This window comes from Egretta garzetta, unplaced genomic scaffold, assembly GCF_000687185.1.
Source record: "Egretta garzetta isolate BGI_Z169 unplaced genomic scaffold, ASM68718v1 scaffold446, whole genome shotgun sequence".
In the NCBI taxonomy this organism is placed as follows: Eukaryota; Metazoa; Chordata; class Aves; order Pelecaniformes; family Ardeidae; genus Egretta; species Egretta garzetta.
Genome location: NW_009260023.1, coordinates 869,102 through 876,404, shown reverse-complemented (window position 1 = coordinate 876,404; position 7,303 = coordinate 869,102).

Here is a 7,303-nt window from a genome sequence, read left to right as displayed (position 1 = left end):
TTCTTGAAATCCCTGAGTCCCCAAACTCATTAAATTTACCATCAGTAGCCCAGAGATCTCCTCAGCCAATTCTTGCAGGAGTCTTGGAAGAGAACTATTTATGCCAGATGGGGACTACTTCATATTCTTCAAGTTATGTGAATAAATTACTGATTTCTAATTTTCTGAATTCCTTATTTTCTGCATCTTTCTAAAAATAGTTCAATACCATTCACACAAACATTTTAATTCATAATACAATGGAGAAATACCCATTATCCTGAGTGCTGTGAGACTAGGGCTTTTATCTAACATGTTTAGCTTCTATTTTCAATTTTCTACACTTCATATTTTCTAACAGGTGTTGATTTCTACAAGTATCCTCTGTTTACCATTAATTATTACAAGCATTTATATTTCTAGTTTCTGCTTTCATGTTTCCTCTAATGTAGGCTGAGCTGTTATCATGTCCTGGTTTTGGCTGGGACAGAGTTAATTTTCTTCCTAGTAGCTGGCACAGTGCTGTGGTTTGGATTTAGGATGAGAATGTTGCTTACACCCTGATGGTTTAGTTGTTGCTGAGCAGGGCTTACACCAGCCAAGGGCTTCTCAGCTTCCCCTGCGCTGCTGGGTGCACAAGAAGCTGGGAGGGGGCACAACTGGCACAGCTGACCCCCACTGGCCAAAGGGCTATTCCAGACCATAGGACATCATGCCCAGTATAGAAACTGGGAGGAGTTAGCCAGGGGGCAGCAATTGCTGCCCAGGGATGGGATGGGCATCAGTCAGCAGGTGGTAAGCAATTGCATTGTGCACCACTTGTTTTGTATATTCAATAATAACAACAACAACAACAACAACAATAATAATAATTTATTGTTATTATAATATTTTAATATTATTATTATTTTCTATTCCTCTGCTGTCCTATTAAACTGTCTTTATCTCAACCCCTGGGTTTTACCTTTTTTTCTTCTGATACTCTCCCCCATCCCACTGGGGAGGCGGGGAGGGTGAGAGAGTGGCTGTGTGGTACTTAGTTGCTAGCTGAGGTTAAACCACAACATATCCAAAACTGGCCTTTTTTAATTGATGAATGATTTCTCAATCAAGAATTTTAAAAAGGAATTTCCACTTTCACCTCTTTCGTTTTCACATTTGCACACTCACACAAACACATGATTAGAATTCTCCTCTAATGAATAAGAACTGATCAGAATAATTTTTCATGTACAAAGCCCAACATCTCATTCATGATAAAATCACCTTCTCAGTCCTAAGAATTTTGCAACATAATTAGACTGGGTGCAATCTTTTTTATGTTGGCTAACTGCCTGTCTTTAACTTGGTGGTGTTTTACTCCCAGTTACATGAGGTCTCCAGCGAGCATCTTCAAAAACTAATTCTCCCACAGCATCATTTTACTTTCCACAGGTGCAAAAGGAATAACTTATGCTATCTTCTAATTTGATTCAGTTATCTGTTTCAGTCTTACTGTTCCCTACTACTACCCAGATAGACATAATTTCAAAACCTGTGGCTCTGAGCTAACAAGATTAAAACAAACAGTGGTTCTTTTGCATAAAATGCCACTACCTGTCTTTTTCATTCAACCTTTTTTCCTGGAGAATTTTATTACCTATTTCTTAGCAAGATCATTTTTTAAATAAAATTAAAATTTATGTTCTTTTCTATACCATTTCATGCTTTCCTACACTTTCATAGTGCTCCTGCTACTTCAGAGCAATTATCCATCCCATACCTTACGTGCAAACATGCACATTCTCCTCAGAGTGAAAGGCTGCTATAATCCTACTGCTCCATCTCTCACCGGAATATAAACCAAAATTTTCATACCAAAAGCTTCAGTTTTACATTATCCTTTTTCACATTGCCTTTCTTCCATTCTCACTTGAAAAACCAACAGGAATCCCTTTATTCTCATGTTGTATTATTACTAGCATTGCCAACCACTGCAGACCCCTCAGTTACATCAGAGTAACCTCACTGGATTAAGTGTTAAATAGAAAAAGTGAGATGAACCTCTGATTTATTCTCCTCTTGTGCTTTTTTGGTGGAAGACTTTATTGAATTTGGATTATGGGATGCATATTTTTATGCAACTGTACCATGTAAGTAAGTAAGATAAGTAAACCAAATGCTGTACTTTGTTCTTGCTACCTAAAATTATAAGATACCACACTGAGATATTTATGTAATTTTTTTAAAATGAAAGGGCATTTTTACTTCCTTCCTAATGCCACTTTATTGTAAAATAAGCAATTGCAATACTTTAAACCCCTATCAAAATGCCCTGATAAGCAATTATTATGATTTACAATTTATAACCTGTACACAGCCCATTGAACACACCTCATACCTCTACTTTAAAGAACATGATTGATACTTACTTTTTTTAGTTTTAGGATGAGGAAATACTTGAAATATTGGACAAATTTAAATATCTATTTTATAGAGTTGGAGCTTAAGACATACCTAGATAAAAAACCTGAAGTGGACAGACTTATTTTCAGGCAACAAGAATCCTTGCACCCAAAAGAAAGAATAGTACAATTTTATGTTCTGGGTTTTTTTTCCATTATTTTTGTAGCCTGTTTTTAATAGCATTAAAATTACTTAGAATAGTGCTAAAATACTTCTTAATAAAAAAACCCCAAACAAACCAACAAACAAACAAAGTAGAAACAACTGATAATTCTGAAAATCGGTCAATTATGCCTAGATGCTTTTGTTTAAATGAAGGTTTTTTCTGTTTAGACATCATGTAACAGGCAGAGTTCACTCCTGAAGTAGTCTCAGTACAATTAACATAGAGACTATTTGACCAACTGTTAGCCTTTACAATTATTTAAGCCAAGGTATGAAATCTTGGTAGCAGCTTTCCGTACAAAGCATCTTGTGAAACTTATTTCTCTGGTGTATAAAAAAGAATCATCAAGTGAATGAAGGAAAAAGAAATGACCTTTACTGCTGTTTTACAACTGAACTGAGAAAAGAATCCCTTCATGACAACCTCCAAGAGGAGCTCCTTGTTGTGGGGTATAACCAGAGATTCATAATACCTCCACATGGATGCAACCATCCATGCTTTAATGGTTTTTCTGCACATGCATATATGAACACTCTGATGGTGAACGTCTCTCTAAGGCAACTTATGAAAGACAGAAGTCTTTATATGGCTATTCTACTGGGATAGCACATTGACTTTTTTTTCTCAATATCAAAGTGCTGCCTTATCACACAACTTTAATCCCTGAACAAATATTCCAAAGAAAGAGGAGAAATTAAACAATTTATCAGTCACAGGCATGTAACACCAGTCAGTAAAAGATATGTCCTTTCCCAGTCAGGCAGGTTTCATGTTTCATTTCATGAATACCAAGCAGAGCCTTGGGAATCATCCCAATACATTCAGTGGCACCAAACGAACCAAGCATGTAGAAAATATCGGTCAGTGCAGAAATACATGACAATTTCTGCACTGAAATCTTTCTGGGATAACGGTTACAATCCCAAATTGTACACAGTTAGATCTTAACTATGTATTGTGCCACTTTGCAAGTCGTTTTGCCCTAAGACAACTGTAAACTTTACGTATTTTGAGGTCTAACATAAGTGCTTCCTTCTTCAAGGTGAGTCTTATTCATAAGCATGAGAAAAAAATAAAATTACTGAGGTGAAAAGCAAGCATATTCAGATCTAAATAAATGGCTTTACCTCAGAAACAGATGAACTCCCAAGTTTTGCTTGGGTAACTGTGGACTGGAGAATGAATAGGTAATATCTTACCTCTCCTAGCCTATAACGCAGATTTTTCCTCTTAGAAGAGTGTCAAAGTGATTTCAAAGTGATTTAGTTGAACACTGCACTTCCAAACAGGGGAGTAAAACAGGAGGAGGTTCTCAAATCCACAGATCAGCCAGAAGGGGTGAATTCCTACATTTGTAATCCATCAGAGGGGCTGAGCACTGCAATGTCAGCCCTGCAGGACAGACAGCAAACACAGAACTGAAGAATAAGTCCTGGTAGGTGGAAGCAGACTGCTCTACTTTAATGCACTCCTCACAAAGAACAAGGTGGGGGAAAAGGGGGGTTCGGTACCAGGGAAACAGTGTGTTCTTAACCATTGACTCAGCTTTCTTTTCTAAAATATCCCTTTTCAGCAGGGAATCCTGTTGAAATGAAGTGAGATAAATTAGTTCTGTTCACAGGCCCAGAAAATAACACCAGAGCTGGTTTATGTCACATAGCTGTATTATTTTTCTAAGCTTTTGGTTTCACATGTGAGATAATTGGAGGTTGTGCTGGTTTTGGCTGGGACAGATTTAATTTTCCTCACAGTAGCTGGTATGGGGCTGTGTTTTGGATTTGTGCTGGAAGCAGTGTTGATAACACAGGGATGTTTTCGTTGTTGCTGAGCAGGGCTTGCACAGAGTCAAGGCCTTTTCTGCCTCTCACCCCACTCCACCAGTGACGGGGCTGGAGGGGCACAAGAAGCTGGGAGGGGGCACAGCCACGACAGCTGACCCCACTGACCCAAGGGATATCCCACACCATATGACGTCATGCTCAGTATAGAAACCGGGGGAAGAAGAATGAAGGGGGGGACATTCAGAGTGATGGCATTTGTCTTCCCAAGTCACCGTTACACATGATGGAGCCCTGCTTTCCTGGAGATGGCTGAGCACCTGCCTGCCCATGGGAAGCAGGGAATAAACACCTTGTGTTGATTTGCTTGCACACACGGCTTTTGCTTCCCCTATTAAACTGTCTTTATCTCAACTCACGAGTTTTCTTTTACCCTCCTGATTCTCTCCCCCATCCCGCCCAGGGGAGTGAGCAAGTGGCTAGGTGGGGCTTAGTTACCGGCTGTGGTTAAATCATGACAGAGGTCAAGAGCTAACCCTGATAAAAATAGGAGTCACAAAATTACGATACAAGTCTAGCTGCCCTATGTAATAATTTTCATTCTGACTTGAAAAAGCTAATTGTTATTCAATTCACCATCATGTTCATGTCAACAGTAGATTATTGGGCAGATTTTTCTAAATGAACATGAATACCTGACAGTTTTGTCAGCTCTGTTTATTAACCTGAGTATATCTTCATTAGGGAAATTAGAAACAAGTGAAATTCAGACAAATGGATTTATCTTTCCTTGCACTGGTAAAGTACAAATGACTTGTGTGTTGAAACCAATCCTATTAGATTGGGTCTTGGTTTTGTCGAGTCATGATGCTAGATTTAATATTCTCCACTTTGCTGTTAACCTTTTCTATTCTGCATTCTTACAAGCGTTTGCTTTTATGTCTTCTATTATACTACTTTTTGAGTGGTGATAAAATGAACAAAAAGCTTATGTGACAACAATTCATAATTGAAAAAACAACACAAAAGCTGTTGGAAAAGTATAATAAGACCTATACATAACTGTCAGTCAGACTAATTACCAAGTTAATCATTCTATAGCTATTGCTCCTATACTCTCCATTTCTTAGGATGTCCTTTTCAAGGTGGGTAGAAACTTCCCGAAGGAGTTCATGGGGATAAACCCACACCCGTTCTTTCTTGCACTGCACTGATCCAAAGAGCTAACCTCTCTGTTAGTAAAGTATGAAATGGTATTGCAAGAGTTTGTTGCCTTTGCCCCACACATTACCTGGGAAGGTTGAGAAGAGGTACATTCAACCAGAATCAATACAGACTTTTTCCACAACAGTCCCTTTAAAGAAAGAAGTTTTGAAGAGGACATCCGACAAAGTGACAAATGGGAACTGGGAAGGCAGATGGCCACTGCTTACTCAAGTAGTTACTTAATAACCATAATGAAAAATTAGCTGTTTGGTGACTCTGAGAACAGAATAGACAGATGTTAGGAGAAGTACAAAGGCTGAAGCAACTAAAGAGAGTTTGTGCTTGACTGGCAGCACGGCCCCATGAAGAGCTGTTCAAGAATCTCTAGCTCAAGAACTGTGGGTTCTTGAAGTGTTCTCGCAGATGCAGAGCTGCAAAGCACACTGCTTCAGAGAGGCTGAGAGCAAGAATCAGGAGTCTGAAACTCTCACATACAGGCAAATCAGACGTGGGAACAACAGTCGGTGAAGTTCCAGGCATGAAATATGAAGGCACAGACCTTCCTTCAGCGGTGATACAGACCCATGCATCAAAGCCAAAGTCTCTTTACTTCTCTCTCTACCACTTTTTAGTTCAGCGTAACTTAACTTTAGGTAGCTAAATAAGAATTTACCTACTTTCAGGCCATATTTTTACATCATAAAATGAAATGGGGTCATTCCTATTTTGCAAGCAGAAAAGCTACAATACAGAAAGCAAAGTATTCATATAGCCCATGAATGGCAAATCTTGACTACCCTGCTTTCCCAAGCTAGCAATAATGCTAACAATGCTTTCCAGAGGGTGGAAAAGCATCGCTGTTCAATCCCCATCTGTTGTGTTCACAGAATCACAGAATCGCAAGGGTTGGAAGGGACCTCGGGAGATCATCTAGTCCAACCCCCCTGCTGACATACCACCCAAAATTTATCCACGAGTCATATAAATGAGCCTCTAGAATTGATAGGGCATTATTATTATTATTATCCATTACATATCTATGCCAATGCCATATAAGCAGGATGAAGTTAGTATTTCATACTCAAAAAAAGGACATACTCCCTGATCTCCCTAATGAAAGCAAGTGACATACAAAGAATAGGGGAGGGCTATCAAGCCCACATTTGTATTTTTTCTGCTTGTTAAAGGTGATGTGGTTAGCAATTATTTTAGCTGCCAGCAGCTAAGGCAAGTCACAAGCCACGAGCTAGAGCCACAAGCTGTGGGCGTATCAAAGCAGAAGCAATCATGACTTTCAAAGGTGTCAAAGCTCTCAAGCAAACTGATCACTTTTTCTCCTTTTATTCCTGAAGTGGCATCTCATTTGCTTGGTAAGTTATCTACTTTACAAGTGAAGTACTTAATATAGTTGGCCTTACTACTGTAGTCTGGAATTGACCATGATGTACAGAAAAAAGAGTTTAGCAGAACCCGTATGAAAAAAACCTTCCAGGAAGGAACACGAAGGCAACTCATAAAACATGAGGTTAACATTTGGCTATATTAAATGTTTTCCTTTTTTTACTGCAGAACCTCAAAAATATACCAAAGTAAATGCAACTTATTAGAAAGAAGAGTTGCTCCACTCATGACAAATATTCCCAGAGATACCCAAGGTTTATATTCATGATGATAAAATGCTTCTTATCTCCTTTGATTAAATATCCACACAGCCAGTCAGTTTAATGTT